General features: G+C 34.0%; 2 protein-coding genes and 1 long non-coding RNA gene across 8 annotated transcripts in view; 2 read left to right on the top strand and 1 right to left on the bottom strand.

Moving 5' to 3' along the window:
- LOC145277479 (SNF-related serine/threonine-protein kinase-like) overlaps positions 1 to 20,995 on the top strand; it is a 307,515-nt gene that overhangs the window by 38,399 nt on the left and 248,121 nt on the right. The window lies entirely within an intron of this gene.
- LOC145277481 (uncharacterized) overlaps positions 1 to 20,995 on the top strand; it is a 367,340-nt gene that overhangs the window by 317,486 nt on the left and 28,859 nt on the right. The gene's annotated exons all lie outside the window — the stretch shown is intronic.
- LOC145277477 (uncharacterized) lies at positions 334 to 20,333 on the bottom strand. Its single transcript, XR_013868145.1, has 3 exons — positions 18,740 to 20,333; positions 17,190 to 17,273; positions 334 to 3,418 (listed from the first exon to the last, which is right to left on the bottom strand). It is a non-coding gene; the product is annotated as an uncharacterized LOC145277477 (long non-coding RNA).

The raw sequence follows: 20,995 nt of genomic DNA, 5'->3' as shown, positions 1-20,995 counted from the left end.
CTCAGTGGATAGAGGCATTGAATTTCTATGGTTCAAGGTGAGCATTGTCTAAAGATAGCGGTTTCAATCCTACCCAAAGCTGGCCAGAGGATTAGTTGGCCAAAACGTGGTGAGACAACGATAACTATGGAAGGTGGTAATTATTGGAGATACAGTTAAGCGACTCGGTATTCCTATCCTGTCACGGTTAATCACCTGAAGAAGGCCAGCTGATGAGTTGGCCAAACCATGGTGAAACAACTATGAAAATGAGGATAACAGTCCGCAAATAAATTTACAATAATGAACTTGTTGCCACATTCAATAAAATAATGCAGTTCACAATCTCTCACTTTTCTTTATGTAGACTTCTTTCTTTGCTATCATCCAAAGTTGGCGTGTTTCAGACATTTAAAGAATTTCTTGATTCTTTTTAACCAATGGAAAAGCAGATAATTTTTTTTTGTAAAACTAGTCGTTCTGTTTCTCCTTTCTTGTTAATTCTCACTAGTTACCCATGATGTGGACGTTTCCTTAATTTTCAAACTATGCATCAGATAATGATTTCTTTTATGTTGTTTCATTCTCTCCCACTACAACAAATTAGACACCAGGGTCAGAAAGTGGGATTGAGAAGTCGGTGCCCCCGAGGAGGGGCACTTTGACCTGCAAAAAGTGCCATAGCAACCCATTGGTATTCCCCGGTAAAGGGCACCTTGGGTGATTAACAATAAACTAACCCCTTTTCAAAGAGAGAAGGCAAGGCCTGGGAGGATGGACGTCCTAGAACTACACAGAACTAAACTCTCACCACAAAATTAACAGGGACCAAGCCATTACAGGAATGATCTAATCTGATTTTGGGGGTCCAGGATAAAAATCCCTAGCCAAGTTGATTGTATATTTATGATGGAGGCACAAGGCAAGTCGAGGTTAGTTTCATTGCTCGATCAAGATTCAGCTTATCCACATCCGTCACAAGTTCCTTAGTGAAATGTTCATTTCTATACTTATTGCAGAAGAATGTTTTATGATTCTTTATAAAAATCATTTTTATTTCAAATGTCTTGCAAATATCATTTTGTATTTTTTTTCACTGAATGTCTGTTGATGCAGCTTAAAACTGCAGACTCTCCAATAAGAATTATTCAACCAGTTATGCTTTGATTGGTAGCCAAATTGTGAGCAAAGAGAAAATAATGGAACGTTATTTGAGCAATTATTTGCATTTCTATTTGCAGAGCTTAAATGTTGGGATGCAACCCATTACGCTTGAAATATGAGTCAGTCTCGGAATTCATTAACAAAATTGGATCCATTCCCTAAATGATGAAGGAATCAACAAATCTTCTTATTAATCAGGCCGGGGTGCTTTCACATTTAATGAAATGATTAGTATTCATTCATTTAGTATCACTTATAATTATGCATTATTGATGAGAGAACAACAACAAAATCTTGTATTATTTATACCAGCAGAGTTACTGTGCATTACCCAGGGCAAAAGTGTAACATATTTCTATTAAAACTTCAATTTCTTCAACCTTTTCTCATCATCATGGTTTTTACCATCCTTTTCCTCACCCCCTTCTTTATTACCAATCAGCCCATTCCTTTCTCTGATCCTACAAAGACAACTTGTTTTTATAGAGTTTTTGAGGAATGAGTTGGCATAAAGGATTAACTCCTTGATTAAAAAAAATCAGTTGCTTCCCTTTAGTTAGTACATCAGATGGCTGGACCCCCCCCCCTCCCCTCCAATAAATGTGTGCCAGTTTAGGGTCAAGGAATGAATATTTTTGCTCTAATTTTTAAATATTATTCACCCGGAACAACACCAATCAAAAACAAATATCAAATTTGTGGGGTGAAATAGGGTAGGGGTTGGTGGTGGTGGTGGGTGGGGTTGTGTTTGGATTTTTTGGATTTTAGCTGGACATGTAAACATAGACACAGACAACTGGCATTTATATTATAGATTATCAAATAACTTGCAGGAAAACCAGGCATTGCTCAGAATTTAATGAGGAGCATTATGTCCTTTTTCACTACGGTCATAGCACCATGTTTTTTTTTTTTTTTTGTTTTTTTTTAGTACTATTTTGTCACCTAATATAGTTGGAAAAACTGAAATTTTGGAAAATGTACATATGGTTTAGATTTCATTGAAATCAGATTTTACGTATCTGAAGTTTTAAGGAATTTCTGTTCCTGTAGTTCCTTTGAAGGATTCGAGATTCGGAACCACTTCCATTGTCTTCCCAATTTTATACATAATTTAAATTTCACCAAAATAGGATCTTTTTGAAGTTTAAGAGCAGTTTTGCCACCATAGCCCTCTTAGACACTTTCTATAGAAAAAAACACATCTTGACAGAGATATGGATAATTATATTATGTAAATATAACTTTTAATATATATAATACAAATAAATAACACACACCCATATACAAGTTTCAGTTGAACTTTTCACTGTTAGACCAAGATAGCAATCCATCTGAATAATCTATACTTCATTCTACCTTTTTTTCTTCTTCTATTGTTTCTATTTCAGATCAGATCACAGGCTTTTGTCATTGCCTCCCAATTTAAGACTCCAAAGATTTTAATGGTCTGGACTTTCAATTTATCTTTCATGTTGCAGCTTGAACCATTGTGCCCTAAGTTGAGCAGTTTGCAATTAGGTCAGCTGGGAAGGGGTGGTAAATGTTAGGTGAAGTGTGGTCAATGAAGTTCTCTGACAGCCAGGCTTCCAGCTGGGATCACCTTCCTGCGATTATGTCGTTGGTGATCTAATGTTCCACTACCTTGCTCAGAATGCAGATGTACTTATTGGTGTTTAGTCTGAGGCCCTCTGAGAATAAGTGGAGGTGACACGATGTTGCTATCAATTCTGATGACACCAAGGATTATGGTTGTTGCTGGAAACTTTGTCCACATGACTCTAGGTACCTGTTTGGATGAGGCAACAGGCAACCTGTTTTTGGAGTTCATCTTCTGGTTTTGGCAGAAGTTTTTCTTATTGCACGAGAATCACAGTATGTCTGACTCCAGATGATATTTCAACTTGTTGATTAGATTCTTTGTGTGGATTAATTGCTTTTCTTGCATCACCCTTCACATTGTCCTTTCTTCGTCTTATATGAAATGTAGCAGGTATCTTCCTGCACTACCAGCTTAATGAGTTTTTGATCTATGCCTTTCTCCCTTACAATGGCACTTATTGATTTTTGTGTTTTTATGTCGATAATCTGAACTCCAGCATTCTGACTGTCTCAGATCAATGATCATACGTTTTTATCAGGGTTGAATCTTTCAACTTGTTTCTGACCTTTCCTACCATCCTCTTGCTAATGCGAGGAAGTTTGAAATCTCATTTCTCCTTCCGTCACAGATTTTAAGGTGTTTCTGCTACAAAATCATCCATAGTCAATTATTCTGCAAAATAAAAGAATAGACATATAGTCCATTTTCATGAAGGCAAAATTGACAAGTTAAAAAAAAAAATGCTTGAAATTAAGTTATAGATCATCAAATATTGTCTGCAACATGTGTTGTTACTTTGTGTAAAATCTTATCAATTTTTCATTCTTTTATTTCAGAGAATGCATATCTGTGATTCTAGATGAAGAAAGCCTTATTAACTGGTTATCATTCATCTTCTATGTTCCGAATCATTACAACTCGTATATGTTTTTACATTAAGTAAAAAATTAATCTCAGCATTATCAGTAACCTTTGCTAATTTTTTCTTGTTACATTATTTTTAATAACTGGACAGAATTTCCGTTATTGCATCAGATGGTCAGATATTTTTTAGTAGATTTATTGATTTTCTTTTTTTGTAAACTTTAACATGTTTGAATAAAGCAAAAAAGTTTTTTATATTATGAAACATTTCACCAAAAAGTATTCAATTTTATGGAAAAATTTTCTTTTGCATTTAACAAACACTTCTTTTTTACTTTCGTTTTTATTTGCTTTTGCTTTATTAACCAGTCAAAGTAAAAAAAAAAAATCATAGATTTAAAAAATATACTGACCCAATGAGTTACAGATGGTCTAATTTGTAATTAAAATTTCACTTTTACATTTTTGATCAATAAAAAAAAAAAAAAATATTAACTCTACACATGAATTGTTATTTACTCTTCTACATATTTCTCAATATATTGAAACTCTGAAAGTGCACCTTTTCTTTGTGTACGTATCTCAGTCAAATGTTTTATTGAAGACTACCATGGCTACCCAGCGTTGACTGGGTGGAGAGAGGTGGTATGCTAAGGATATTGAGCAACCCCCAGCCCTAAAAAAAAACAGCTTTTCTTCAATCAAAATAGTGAGTGCCCGTGTGACCGCAAAAAAAAAAAAAAGCTGCAGTAGGCAAGCTCGGACTTGTAACCTGAAAAGGAAGTGGAAGAAGCTCATGCACTGTCACAGCCACAATCACATCACGATGGGTCGAACGTTTTTTAAAACGGACATTGCTAAGTGACTTGCAAAAATCTTGATGCAAAAAGTGACTCCTCCTTGCAAGAAACGGCCCAGTTGACCCAGACAGAATTAATCTTTTTGTACGATTTTTAGATATTTTTCGCCTGAAAGATTGATCTTTCTAACGATACCAATTTTTGTCATGGTGCAATGCGCCCCTCAAAAGTTTTTGGCTGATATATACACACACACACACACACACACACTAACACACACATTTTCCCTTTTATATAATAGATGAATAAATTTTAGATTTTTGTTGATTATTTTCTTATAAAATATTTAGTCAATTAATCATGTGCATATTGCACTCTGATAAAAAGAAACTGGAACCTAAAGGGGATATCGATCATACCACTTATTATAGGTGCCACAGGACTTATGAAGAAGAACCTGAAGTCCTACCTAACTAATATTCCTGGTGAACCAAGTGCAAAAGAGATTCAGACAATTGCACTTAAGGGAACAGCGAGGATACTAAAAAGAGCTCTCGGTTGGTTTCAATAAAAAAGTGGGGCAATGTTGGCAGCTGGTTTGGCTGCCCCATACCCAGCATTACAATCTTCAAAGGAAGAAAATTAAAAAAAAAAAAAAAAAAAATGAAAAAGATAAGGTTTCTGTCTAACAAAAATGTAAGAATTTTTCCGTTGAAATTAAATTTTCTTGAAAACTTATATTGTTAAAGTAAATTATATATCTCCCTCTCATTCATGCAGTTGTCTTAATGGGAGCACAATCTAAGACGAATTTTAACAGTCAGTGTTATTTGAGGTTCCAGATTCATGTTGTGCAGCCATCACAGTCTATAATACTGATGAATCTTAACAAAGATTAAACATTTTTATTTGTGGATCTAAGAAATATTAGATTTATAAAAATTATATATCTGTATCTACTTGCCAGAGACATTGAAAATTATTATATTCAATTTAAAATGAGCTAATTCCCCTTACTGATTTTATTTTTAAGGGATTATTTTAAAAAAAGTTCCATATTAGCAGTCATCTTAGTTGAACTAATTGATTGTAAAAAAAATTAGATTATTATATTGATAATGACGTACTACAATAACAAATGAAATTGGCAGGTCAGCAGCAAAGTTTTATTTTTTAGCTTCAGTGTTATTTTGGTCTAACTTATAAAATCTGGCAAAATGATCATGCTAGATTTATATATGTAGATGCGGACCACCTGATATCCAACTGTAAGATTTTGCTGGAGAATGCAATGGAGTATGTAAATATCTCCACTGGACCATCTGCAAAAAGTTGAATATTGAATGAGGCAGCAAATCCTGGCAACATGTTTACCAGAAAGAACAGTTGGAAATAAGTCATACACCATCCACTATGACTATGCAATTCCTACAGCTATGTACCCAGAAAACGGAGGTATTAAACCTGACATAGTTATGTGGGACAAGGAGAAAGAAGCAACCTTAGTAGAAGTCAGTGTAAACAGGGCTGAGATAATGAAATATCAAGGTCTTGTGCATGACATGAAAAGAAACTTGTCTCTCAGAAAGATCCCTATCATTTCATCAATTATAGGAGCAACTGGACTCGTGAAAAAGAATTTTAATATGCCCAATGAACCAAGTGCAAGAGCTATAAACAATTGCACTTAAGTGACGGTTAGAATATCTCTGTTGGAATGTATGAGATAGCTTGTGAATGTCTGACATCCAGTAGGATGTCCCATCCCCAGCTTGAAAAAAAGTTATGATTATAAGAAACTTTATTTCTTGTAGAAATTGTTAAAGCAAATATTTCCGTATATATTTTAAAATTAAGTTTTTTTTTTTTTATCTTTTTTTTCTTTTCGTTTCTATTTGACTCATTTAGTTGATAGAATAATTCTCTTTTCTGTTTCTAAATGTCAGACTAAAAGTAAAATTGTTTGGTACACAAACGTCAAAACAATAAACAACAGAAATACATATTTTTGTTATTGACGTTCCTCCATTGACCTTCTTTGATACTGAAGGTTTTTATTTACATATTTAACATGCATAGATTTCTATTGAAACAAGGTAAATAATTTGAATTTCTATTTATATAAGCAAATGTGAGAAGTTTTAGTTGGCATGCTGCCAATAAAATCTAAACTTAATATCCGAATATTTCTCCAAATTTGTTTACATCAAGAATTATTAGTAGTCAACGAAAACACTTAAAATATTTGTTAATAAAAAAATAAAAAAAATACTTTCCAGTTGGAAATAGTTGTTTTTTTTTTTTTTATGTAGGGAACGCCTTTTTTAAAAATGCATTTCCATTTTAGGAAACTGCAGTCGGAAACATTACCTTCAACTCGTTTAAATTTATAGAACAACAAGCAGGATGATCTCCTGGAAATTCCACAATGCTTTTGACATCAATCTGTAACTTAATGTTAATAATAATATTCCTTTTGTTTGTTAATACTATTACTAAAATGTGAATTTTCTACTATTAAAATAATTGCCGTTGTTAGCTAAATATTGTTTAAATAAAACGAATATTTTGTGTATATTTTGTTTATTTATTCATTTATTTAGGATTGTAGCAATTTAATTCTTTAAAACAATCTTCTGTCTTCTTACCATAAAAATAATTCTTGAATAATATTCTTTAAATCCAATAAACAAATGTCACTCTTTAAAATGGATTTGTTTAAAATTGTTCAAGTTGATAGGATGGCATAAATTTTAGAATAATTTAATTGAAAATGAAGGAAGTTTTTTTTACCTTATTGACATCAGATTAATCAACCAATCAACTTCTTTGCTGATTGGACAATCTTAATATTTTTTTTAACCTGCATATGAACATGAAATGCTTTTGTGCATTATTGTATAGATGAGGTCCACTTCATTTAAATATTTCATTTTTTCATTGATGTGAACATCATTTTTAATTTTTGTGCTAATGTTGCTTGTTTTGCTCTGAAGATAAATGTAACCATAAATGTGTTTTTTGGGTTTTTTTTTTGTTTTTTTTTTTTGCATAGGCATGTGTGCACGTCTTATCATTTTACAATACTGAATATTTGTGTGTGTGTGTAATCAGTCTATAATAACAAAAACAATACAATACAGAAATTTGGATTGTTCAGTCTACTGTTCTCATCTTGAGTGTTTCACAACGTTTCGACGGATGTAATTTCCAACCTTATCAAAACTTGAAAATTATTCAATGGTAAAAATTAATGAAATACATTCACAGTTGAAAATGAATAAATACTATTAAACTATTGAAAACATTCACCTACCACACATTGAAAACAACACTTGACTTATACATCAAAAATTCTACATCCTTTGCAAGAAACATCGCCAATTGATTATCGAAGCTGCACTTTTTACTGTCAATCTATTAATTCAAATTTCATGTTGATTGTAATAATACACATTTAAAACTGTATTATTTGGATTATTCGGTCTATTGTTCTCATCTTAAATATTATTTTCACAATGATTCCACTGACGTCACCTCCAATCTTCTTTAGATGTATTTTGTCAAATTCTGAAATCTGCATGGAATTTTGAATGGAAACCATGGTGGTGGCATACATTTTTTTCCGTCATGACGATATAGAAGTTTTAAGCAATTCACAATTGTATTCTTAGTATCGTCTGCACTGAGGATTGAACAATGGAGTTTCACTTAGGACCAAATTTTACCTTATATATTATTTGACAAAGATTCACAAGTTTGACAAGATACACCTGGAGAAGGTTATATTGACTGAAACATTGTGAAAATAACGTTCAAGATGAGAACAGTATTCCAAATAATAGAAATTATCAATCCTCATCTCAAAATTTGAAAAACAACAGAAATTTGTGGTATTTTGGTGATTGGTTTCAGTTTGATATTTGATTGAAATGTCCAGAAACATTTATGGGGATTAAAAATTTTTAAACAACACTTCATCATTCAAGAACAAAATATTGCAAGTAAAAACCCAAATTAACTCTGTTTCACATACCTACCATCCACGGAAGGAGACAACAAATCTATTGTCACTCATCACATCAATCTGTTATTTACTGAAGCAACTATATGTGCAACACACATTCTTGCCAAGTTTGTAAATCTCTGATCATGTCACGGATTCTTTCATAACTCCATTCAACTTTCAGTTAAAGACAAAACCCTCTAACTTGTTATAGTTCAAATGTCACCTATCATGATAAGGGTGGATATATTCGAGAAACAGACACCCAGTTCTGCCCTAAGATTTAACAACTTTAACAACTGCATTACAAGTAAAATAAGAATATAAGTCTACTGTGAGACTGCATATCTTTGTCTGAGGATGGATCAAAGTCTTAACTGGGCCTTACTTCTCCATGTTATATGAAGTATTCTTGAAATCATGCCATTAAAATGTTAACTTAAAATTATTTTATTAATCAGATTGAAATGTTGCATGGTGGTTACTCTTCTCAAAGAAGATCAGATCCATGCATCATATTTGAAAAAAAAATGGAAGCTGAAATTGTATTTTCATAGTCAAGATATGAGACTTCATTGTTTAAAATATGGACCAAGTAGCGAGTCTCTATAATGAACAGAACCAAAGTTATTGCTGAAAATATAACTTGCTTTTTTCTTTGACGTCAAAATGAAATGGTGAGGCTCTCTAATTGGAGCCTCATCAGACTTAGTTTCGTGTGATACAGAAGACAATTCGAGGTTTTGATGAAAAGTTTATACATTGTTTCTCTTCATCTGAAATCTGGTTATTATTGTCATGTATTCGGCACAGACTCTTCATTGTTTAAACAGTTGGTTTTTCCCGGTTTTTTTTTTTTGTTTTTTTTTCGTTAAAGTTCAGTTCTTTCATGTCGCTTCTGCTGCTAAGTTGATGAACAAAGTTATGATTGTGTCAAGGAGAATGTTAAACAAAGCTTTTTTTGTGGTATTTTAATCATAGAATGCATTAAATGTCTGATTCTTTTGATAAAACACAGGTGTGCTAAAAAATTTGCCCTTTTCTTTTCGTTTAGTAACACAAATGAACCATAATACTTGACTTACCTTTTTAAATTTTTAATTCAAGCCAAAAGAAATCACTTTCTAATTGACATTTGAAATTCTTCAAGATCACTTGCAAAAACACTATAAAATAAATAGCTGCTGGCCATTTTTCTTATTTTAACATTCGCTTAAAATAACCGACTTGTTTACTGTCGTTGTGACCACTCAAAAGTGATTTTTTTCATATATTCAATGTGGAAATAAAACAAGAACTTTTGAACTCTTCCTCTGTAGTATTAGAGATATTTGATCAACATCTGACTTGTTTTAGTGTTAAGACTAAAGAAGCCATAAAAGAAAAAACGCCCCCCCCACTGTATCATTAATTGAAAAAAAAAACAACCCCCCTACTGTATCATGTTCATTAATTTATAGCTAATAATGCTAATGAGCAGGAATTCTATGATTTATTAGATAAGTTTTAATGTTATTAATTCCAATTGAATTCTTAAAAACAGAACATAAAAAAACTATAACCTGCATTTAATCAGCAAATAGAAGAAAATACATTTTTCAAATATGTGAATATTTGATTTAAGACTTCTATGATATCTATTTCTCTTATTATTACCTACTGTAGATCTTTCTCTCTCTTATAGATATATATATATTTAAAATAATAAATGAATAAATAGAAAATACGTCGAGATAAAAAATGGGCGACTTTCTAAGAAAAACACCGGATCTCCGAGGCAGAGACATTAACCTTAATATCGTTTAAAAAATCAACAAAAAAAAACTTACATATATATATATATATATATATATATATATATATATATATATATATATTACACCAAACCTTACATTGAATTTAGTACTAAGTATTATGAATGAACAAAGATTTTCTGTTTTTATAAGACCAAGAAATTCCAACCATGTCTGTTTGCAAGCAAAAATACTTGCAGTAAAGAACTGCTAAAACGAGCATTACCACTGCCTTTGGGTGGTCCAGAAATGAACGAAGATAAATCTGGAAGAAGCTGCTTTTATCAACTCAAATCTGTTTAGAATCTGAGTTGGCAATTTTTGCAAGAGGTTGTCATATTTGTTTTCTCAGCTGACTTTCCATTTTTACTTAAGAAAAGAAGACAAATGATCACTCGATGAATAACTTTTTATTTTTAGTTGGCCATCTTGCCTATCAATCCTGTCAATCTATAAAAAAAAAAAAAAAAATGATCCGAATTCTGCAAAAAATTCTCACTCAAAATCCCTACCTTGAGTTGGGGAATCTGTTAAAAAAAAAAAAGAAAAAAAAAAAAAGTCTGGCATTAACTCCTCACTTTAATAAACCCTTTTTGTGAAGCCAAGCAAATAATAAATTACATCCTTGTATCTAAAGGACCTTGTACATCTATCCCTACATACCCACCTCCGACCTTTTTGTACCATAATATCCATTAAAACTTCAATTCAATGCTGTGAATATATTTTGCAAAATTATTTAAATTTAAACAATATATATATATCTATAAAAGTGAGAGTGTGTGTGTGTATGAAGACACTTCTCAACTAATATATATACTCAACGAATTTTTGATCTACAGACTTGAAATTTGGTATATAGAGTATTCAGATATGTGAAAACTTAATCAGTTTTCATCCAAAAAAAGGGCTGCTAAGGTGTCAAAATTGAAAAAATTATGTGGGAGGGGTCATCAGATTTTTATCTGTTTGTCAACTGTTTCATAAATGCACATGCAGGAATCGTTCACATGACAGATTACTTATGTTAAGAATAAGTAGGTTTGAAAACACTTTTTAAAGATCGTATCAAGCTGGCCTGATGGTTATCGTACTTGACTCAATTTAGGTTTTGGTTTTGATCTCAGCTCGAGTATTTTTTTTTTTTTTTCTTACAAGAACTGTTCAGAAAACAATACTCGTATGCACATGTCTGTTTCTTTCCGGGTTTTTCTTTTTTTTTCTTCATTTAAAAATTTTTATTTTTTTTAATTTATTTTTTTAAATTTTTTTTTTACTTCATTTTTTTTCAAAGGAATTTGACGTTACGTTTCATACCTACGGTATTTCTGTTTATAATAAGAATTCTGCATTAATTAAAATATAATATTTGTGTATTTTACTATCGGGCAACGCCGGGCGGCCTGCTAGTATTAAATAAAATAAATGAACTGAATATGGGCACAACTTCTCATTTTAAAAATAGAAATATGTCAGGTGTGCATTGAATTTGATCATTAGGCATCAAGTGAAACAAGAGTCTCTGAATTTCAAATTCTTAAGACATTTTAAGCCTTAATTTTAGACCTTTTTTAGAATCAAAATCATGTAATGGATTTTGATCAAAATTGGAATAAGGAATCTAGGCGTAAGGTTTTGTAGTATTACACGTTCATTTCAATCTAGAGATATAAAAGTTATGCCAAACTGTTCTGATGAGAGAATGAATTTTACCTGTCCTCCAATGCGTGTCCTATACTTTCTATCTATCTATATATAAAAGTAAAATTGTGTGTGTACATTTCCCAACCAAACTACTGTGTCAGTTTTCGATCTATAGACTTGAGATTTGGGAAAATCTTTTTAATCGGTTTTCGGCTAGAAATTTAGGTTTTTTTTTTTTTTTTTTTTTTTTTTTTTTACCCCAAACAAGGCACATTGCCACTTTGATGTAGGGGGCTACTATTAGGGACGCAGGCTACAGGGGTACAAGGTGGGGAGTTGGGCAGCAAGATGTCAGTTCACATTACACTTGAACTTCATGTCAGTACAGTTGGGGAAGCAGGAACCTGGCAGGGAGTTCCAAAGTCTAGCGGTTCTGGGGAAGAAACTACTGAAGTAGAAAGCTCTCTTATATCTAGGGATCTCTACTGTGAAAGGGGTGGGATTTAGCTGCTTGTCGGGGGGTATTTACGTAGAGGGGGTACAAGTGCTTGCAGCTCGTCAGAACATACACCGTTAAAGTACTTGTAGAACAGGCAGAGGGATGCTACATTTTGCCGATGGGACAGAGGCTGAAGCTTAGATGACAGTTCAGGACCTATCAGGTTGGTGACTCTCTTTTGAATCTTGTCTAGGAGTGAGAGACTAGTAGCAGATGCACCGGTCCAAATATGACAACAATACTCCATATATGGGCGAATAGTGGCCTTATAGAAGTACAGGATACTTTCAGGGGTCAGTATCTTTCTAGCATGGTAGAGAGAACCTACCTTTTTCTCAGTGGTCCTGGCAATGCTCTCAATGTAATTGTTCCAACTCCTGTTTCCTGTGAACGTTAGGCCGAGGAGTTTAAAAGATGTGTTTTCAGATAGTCTTTGGCCATTGCTATTGGTGGTAGAGAAGGTTTCTTGTACTTATTGAAGGAAACAAGTTTAGTCTTGGCAGCATTGAATGTGACCATCTATTTTTATCCCCATTCCACAACAGATTGGAGGTCATTCTCTAGTGTTTCTGCCATTTCTTTAGATATGTGTTCATTTGTTTTCCTGTCGTGTCTGTTATAGAGCGTGGTGTCATCAGCATATATACCCATCTCACAGACAATTTTGTCAGAGAGGTCATTTTAGGAATAATAGAGGTCCAAGGATAGACCCCTGAGGCACTCCCGCATTTATATCATATTGTTTAGATGTGCGGTTATCGAGGACAACCTGGATTTTTCTCTTCTCTAAGAAGGATTTAATTATGTTAAGTATTCTTTCAGTGATACCATATGATCTGATTCTCCAGAGAAGATCTTCGTGCCATACCCTGTCAAAAGCCTTAGATATATCTAGAGCTACCGTTCTACCCTCCCCTGCTTTGTCAAGTGAATGGTATATACACTCAGAGATTAGTTAGAATGTCTGCTGTGGAACGGGCTTGCCTAAATCCATATTGTTGGTCGGTAAGAAGTTTAGCATCTGTAAGGTGATGGACTAGAACTTGGTTAATTATGGACTCAAATATTTTGGCAAAAAGTGTGAGGAGGCTAATGGGGCGATAATTTGCTGGGTCAGTTCTTTCGCCAGAATTCTTGAAAACTGTTACCACAGAAGCAGTTTTCCAGCAGGCAGGAAAGCAAGATTAATTAAGGCATTTGTTGTAAAGTTTGGAGAGGATTGGAGCTACTTCGGCGGAGCACTTTTTTAATAGCACAGCCGGGATGAGATCAGGTCCACATGCTTTTGCAGTGTCAAGATTTTTTATAATGGCATGCACCTGAGAAGGGGTGATTTTCAGATCGTCAAGTGTGGCGTCTGTCCGCAAAGGAAAGTCTGGGAGAGGGTGGTTAGCAGGGTCTAGTGTGGAGTTGGAGGCAAACCGACTGGCAAGCATGTTAGCCTTCTCGGTTGCTGAGCAAACAACTTCATGATTGTTGGATAGTGGGGAAATTGTTGATTGCCCATTATTTACTACACTGTTGTAGATTTTCCAGAAGTCACGGGTTCCTAATTTCTGTGTTTCGATGCGTTTTTGGGTGGTTTCAGTAAATTCTCTCTTAGCTGTCGCTATTTCTTTCTTACAGTTACTTCTGGCTTCTATATACTTGTCTGTTTGATCTGGACTTATGTCGGTTAAATTTGTGGTACGCGTGCTGCCTTTGTGCGATGGCAGCTACACAAGTAGAAGTAAACCATTGGGGAGAGTGGGGCTTGCTATAAAATTTCCGCGTGGGGACATGTGCTTCAATTGCTGTTTTGAACCATTCACTGGTCTCATTTGCGCACTGTTCAGCAGGAAGTGAAAAGATATTTCGCCATGGGGCGTCTCTAATGAGATCCCTGATGGCTTCCCAGTCGGCCTTTTTATAACATCTTGTTGTTTTGAGCAATGGCTCTTCCATTTTGACTCTAGAGTTTAGGGTGATTTTAACTATTATCACTACATGATCAGCATTCCGAAGTGGGCTGTGGCCATTCGTAACACAATCATCAGAAACTGTGGTCAGAAACAGATCTAAAAGTGATGCGTGTTGCTCTTGCTAGTCAGGGAAGCGGGTTGGAAACATAACCATCTCTGATAGGGAATGAGATATAGAGAAGCTATGTGTTGTGCTACCAGCTGCGTCTGTGTAATTAGAGAATCCAAGCCAGTTACTGTGGTGGACATTGAAGTCACCAAATACATGAACTTGTGCACTAGTGTCGAGAGGAAAGTGCTGTATCTATGCTGTCAGAGACTTTGTTTATTAGGGTACAGTCTTGGGTCAAGGAAGAGCGGTAGAGAAAATAAAAGTAACTAATATTATGTTGCATGTTAAGTCTAAAGCACATAAAGGCTTGATCGTCCGATTCTAGTTTTCTTTCTCTAGTTGGGGGGAGGGTGTTTCGAATATAGACTCCAAGCCCGTGCATATGTCTTTCGGTCCTTACAGCAGAGTGGGAGGTATCCGGGTGTGTTAAAGTAGTTAGAGGGGATGGAGGAGTGTAGATTAGTCTCACTTAGTGCTAAGATATCCGGGATGTTTGTTAGGAGAAATGCTTCAACATCATTTAAATTAGTTCTAAGCCCATGGATGTTAGTAAATGCAAGCCTCAAGGAGGAGGCAATTTGATTTTCTTTGAGTTTTGTCCAAATTGTGCAACAATTTGACCTTTAAAAATTCTACTAAGCTTCTCTGCCAATTTTGGGTCTAAACACTTGAAATTTTAGATGTAGGTTACTTGGACATGGATCAACCTTTTTAATTTTATTTGAGCCCAAAACAATAAATGTTATGGGGTCAAAGTTAAAAAAAAAAAAAATTGACCTGTGGTCTCTACCAAATTACTCAGCCAATTTTTGGTCTAAACATGTGTCAGACATAGGGCAAGCTTTTTAATCGGTTTTTGGCCGAAAATTTGGCTGTCAAGGGGTCAAAGTTCAAAAGATTTTACCATTTGCGGTCTCTAGCAAACTAATCAGCAAATTCTGGGTCTAAACATTTGAAACTTTACATAAAGTGTAGTCAGACATGTATCAAGCTTTTTAATCAGTTTTTGGGCGAAAATTTAGCTGCCAAAAAGGTCAAAGTTAAGAGTTGACCGTTGCAAACTCTACCAAACTCCTCCACCAATTTTGGGTTTAAACACTTCAAATTTTAGATGTAGGTTACCTGGACATGAGTCAAGCTTTTTAATATACATATAATATATATATATATATATATATATATATACGTATTCACATAAAGTTATGAACAGTACATAGGGCCAGAGCAAAGTTGTGCTAAACTGCTAGTATATTAATAAACTAAGAAAAACATTCCTTTTCATTAAGAAGTGAGAGAAATGTTTATTAAACAAAAACAACAAAAATAACAATTTGTGAGCAAATCTGTTCTAATTTTATATCAATTTTGCTTAATTTCCTGTTTTTTTTTATAAAACATGTCCAATTAGGCTGATTCCCAAAGAACCAATATCGCCAACATTAACTATTTTTCATAAACAAATTATTAATACTTGTAATACTTTGTGTTTTTGTGGCTATTATGCTGACTCACCTTGCCGGTTTTTAAAGCAAAGTAAATATTAAAAAATCAAAAAAAAAACTTTCCTTTTAATTTTCCAAATTGTACACAATAAAAACATGGTCATGTTCACCTCAATTTCATGAAATGTTTTATGATCCGTACATAACAAAGCCATTCGTGTAAAAATAAAAGAAAGTATACCACAGAACATTAAATCTTTGGAAAAACCAAAATGTAATTCATACTGAATAATGTAAAAATATATTTTCAGTCATCTAAAAATGATTTAAAACTAAAATATTTTACTGTCATGCATTTATATTTAATGTTTAACTCTAAAAAAGCTTTATCTTCGTTTAAAGATAACATTCCCGATTAAAACAAAAATATTGTTTCATATATTGATATGATTCTCTTATGTAGGAGATACGTCCCCACAATTGAGGACATCAAGCAGCACGGTTCATTACACGTGCAGACAAATTTCAAAGGGTCTATGCTCTTCTCTCTGAGAATAGGTGACTTTATCGCTAATCGCCTAAGGCACCCTTACTGGGAAATGCTGATGAGGCTGCCTAGGCACTTTTTGCATGTCAGTCGCTCTCCTCAGGGGCGCTGACATTTTCGACTCTGGTGTCTAAGTTCTTGCACTGGGAGATGACTAAATAACTTTAAATAGTTGGATTATTTATAAAAGAACTGAAATGCATTGTGGATGATTTAATTTTGTAATTAAATTTAGTGTGAATAGGATTTTTAAAATGTTCATTTTTAGGACTTATTGTATTTTTTTTATTTCGATAACTAAACGATCAATTGTAAATACAATAAAAATGTTTAAGTTATATAGAGGTGGAAAGCATACAGGTACACGAATTAGTAACATGATTTATTTTTTATGATAGCGCTAGACAAGGCATGAAACCATTAGCTATAAATAACAAAAGATGATTGGTTTTGAAGAGACCGAGACCAGTAAATCAGTTCTTGAGTGAATTTACTGTAATAGGAAACTGTATTATAATTTATTAAAACAGTGAATTGATGGAATTACTAGATCAACAAGTCAAACGACAAAGGAAGCAGAGAATAGGATATTTCCCACCCATTATAAATCTGGCCCCTAATTCACTGTAGCCTCTTGTGTCTCAGTGGCAATATATCTTTTTTTTTTTTTTTTTTTTTTTTTTTTGCGTAACCAAAGGAGAAAAAAAAAAAAAAAAAAAAAATTAAAATCTACTACCCAAATTATTACTAGTGGAAAATTTCAAAGGCCTCTAACCTCTTTAAAATTTGTGGAGTCAGTTGGGCATTTTGTTATTTAGTGTTTTTTTTTTATGTCAGTTGTTAAGCTCACAAACTACACCTTTTACACCTCAAATTAAAAAAGCACAACTTCAAATTAAAAAACACAACTTCAAATTAAAAAACACAACTTCAAATTAAAAAACACAACTTCAAATTAAAAAACATAACTTCAAATTAAAAAACATAACTTCAAATTAAAAAACATAACTTCAAATTAAAAAAAGACAACATCAAATTAAAAAAAGACAACATCAAATTAAATAAACCCAAGTTCAATTTAAAAGCACGTGACATTATGTAAGAATTATTCATACTCAAACTTTGTAAGGTAATTTGCATAACATCACTTATGCAAATTACCCATTATTACTTGTAGTTGCTCGCAACAATAAAAAAAGAAAAGTTTCTAACAATTAACATTACAATAGTTTAAAATATGGAAAATAACAATGGATCTCCGGTAGTTGTGCGATCAAGTAGAGGAGTCAAGAGAGGCACAGTACGTGGTCAGTACAAACGCAATCGAAATTCTCCTAAGCGTCGGATTCTGGAAGCCGCTCGAAATAGCAGGGACTGGACAACTGTCGCAGAGAACTGTGGGATAAATAGGAACACCGCGTACGCCTGGGTGAATAAACAGGCCAAGGGGCAAGACGTGGAGGATAAGCCGCGGGGTGGAAGGCGACATGGGAAAGTGAATCCGGACATGGTCAACAACATGCTTGATATAATCGGAGAAGATCCTACCATCACTCTCAAGGAGTTGGCCTTGAAGATTTCGGAGATGCATGGAATCAACCCCCCAATCAGCGTTACTACCATAAATAACCATCTCGATGGTAGACTCTTCACTGTAAAACGGGTTCACAAGCAAGCCGAGAATGTCAACACTCCGGAGAATAAGGTAAAACGTCGTATCTATGTAGAAAGGGTTATGGCCGCATTGGGAGCTGGTAAACATGTGGTGTATTTGGATGAGTCAAACGTGAACTTATTTTGTACTCGGACCGTTGGACGCAATGGGATATGATGCCGGACAGGTAGCCTTGGTAATTGACAACGCCCCGTGCCATTCCCGAGTGGAACAACTACACGACCAGGCAGCTTTTGCAGAAGTGGAGTTTATTCGCTTGCCTCCATACAGCCCGGCTCTCAACCCCATCGAAATGGCCTGGTCAGCCATCAAAGCCGTCATCAAGAGGGATCTACCGAGCGTTATACATGTGCCACAACCGGAAGATATCACAAAAGTGGAGCACCGTCTTCGTCTTGTGGAGACCGCCATCGACCGAGCCTACCAAGTGGTAACTCCTGCCATGTCTCAGGCATCCTGTAATCGGGTTCAACGCCATCACGCTACAGATAGATGTCTCAGGGAAGAGGACCTCCCTGTTGGAGAATAAATGGTTTATCTATCATGTAATAAAATTTTAATTTAATTTGAACTTGGATTTTTTTAATTTGAAGTTGTGTATTTTAATTTGAAGTTTAGTTTTTTTAATTTGAGGTGTAAAAGATGTAGACCATTTTGTGACCTGTTGCATCAGTATTTGTTATATTAAATATAATTTCTCAACTTTGACATCGCTTGATAAAGCATCAACAGCCAGCATTTAAGGCTGCTGCTTTCAAACAAACATATACATCCACTTGCTTTTGACAGCTAATAATATTCATCCTTTATGACATCATCGATTATTATGTTTTCTTGAAGTTTTTTTAATTTCAGTATAAACTAAATAAAGACTGACTTCATCTGAGTTTTTTTTAATAACTACAGATTGAAACATTGTCAAATCATTGTTGCTTTTGTATGTCTGTATAAATAAAAAAATCTTTATATATACACACATACACACAGAGTAAAGCTCTCCATATGTATTGAGCACTTTTGAAAAAAAAGATTCAATATTAACAATATATTTTAACTTAATCATCTAATATATAAAAGGTTATACGTCTGTCTCCATATTTTCAAACTGTATCTCCTTCAAAACTAAAAGTCGCAAAGTGGCGCTAAGGACCTCAAATGATTGGACTTTTTACAGACCATTCTTTTATGAATCTTTAGCTGGTTAAAATAGTCTTTAATAGGTTAAAAAAGGGTCAAAATTGAAAAAATTGTTATACATTTTGTACATTCATTTTAGTTTTTTTTTTTTTTTTTTAAACAGTGATCACCACTTATCAAGGCCTGGAAGCCACTCAGGGATAAGGGTTATTGCAAGTACATTACGTTAGTGTGGAGATTTGCTGAAGTGTTTACTTAAGGGGGCGGTTCATTAGGAATTTGTTAACATTGGACTTGAAGACATCCAAGTTGTAGTCCGGAGGGAAGCAGGCAGACGGAACAGAGTTCCACAGGCGTGCAGTTCTAAGAAAGAAGCTTTGTTCATGGAATCTGCGTTTTGATTTAGGCACAGATATAGAGTGGGGGAAATTTTTCACAGTGGATTCAGCTAGACGGGTGTTTTTCGTGAAAGATTGGCGAGGGGGGGACCAGAGATTGGAGTTCAGACGAGCATCTGCCATGGAAATAACGATAAAACAAGGACATGCTCGCAACGTCTCTTCTGAGGGAGAGAGGTTGCAGGGTAGAGAAAAGGGCATCCCCCACTAAACCACGAAGTCTATTTTGTACTCTGTCAAGGCAGGATAGGCTGTTTTTAGCAGCTCCTGCCCAGATATGGCAACAGTATTCCATCCTTGGACGTATTTTAAATCAATTCATATGCATGTCATGTTGGTACAGTGGTAACGTCACCAGCTTTGAATGATACAGTTTTGCTTTCGGTTTTGATTCTAGCTGATGGCACCCAAATACTTTTTTTTTACTTTTGAAATTATGACTCTCTACAAAATCTGGACAAATTAAAATATCATATTTAAGGATATTTTACCACCGGGCAAAGCTGGGCGGCCCCTCCCAGCTAGTATCTCTACTCTTATATAAAAGTCATTTTGTGTGTGCGAGTTCCTTCCTTATAGGTTCTGAAATGGCTGAGCCTATCTTTTGCAGATTTCACACAAAGTTAATTTATGTGGCTAGCAGTGTTCTTAGATATGTTTTGTACAGAAATTTGTGTAAGTATTGAAAATCAAAAAAAAAAAAAAAAAATTATCCTAAAAATAATCATTCTTTTCGATAAAAAAAAGAATTTTTATGGGGGAATGTTTTAAGTTGCAAGGGCAAGAGAGATAATAAAATCTCAACAAATAATTTGTTAGACCCACTCCACCCCCCGATTTGTTAACATCGGGAAACCTAGCTCAGTGGTAGAGCATTCGACTACAGATCAAATAATTCCATGCTCAATCTTAGGTGTACCTCACCATTTTATTTTAATTTTTTCTTATTAATGAGTTCAATTTACGATAAAAGAAGAGTACCATTTAAAATCACAGCAAATCATTTCTTCGCTTGCAAATTTTATAACTAAACATTAATCAGAGGTTAGTTTCTAGGACATTCATCGTCAAGCCCAAATATCAGCTGACGTTATATTGAAAAACAAACACAGACGGAATTTGATGAACTACATTATCATTATTATTTTTATTTTATTTTATTTTTATTTACATTTTGTTTTAGGAAGTAGTCCACTGAGCAAATTATTCTTTGTAATACATAATATTCAATAGAGGATTGATTCTATAATAATACATACGAAAATCTACATAAATTAAAATATGTTTAAATGTATTGTACGACCGAGCAACGCCAGACTTTCAGCTAGTACTATATATTATAGATTAACTAATTTGCATCTGAGGTTTGAA

This window comes from Euprymna scolopes, chromosome 6, assembly GCF_053919585.1.
Source record: "Euprymna scolopes isolate OS-2025 chromosome 6, ASM5391958v1, whole genome shotgun sequence".
NCBI classification, from domain to species: Eukaryota; Metazoa; Mollusca; class Cephalopoda; order Sepiida; family Sepiolidae; genus Euprymna; species Euprymna scolopes.
The sequence above is the reverse complement of the archived record's forward strand: the minus strand, read 5'-3'. Positions and strand labels throughout refer to the sequence as shown.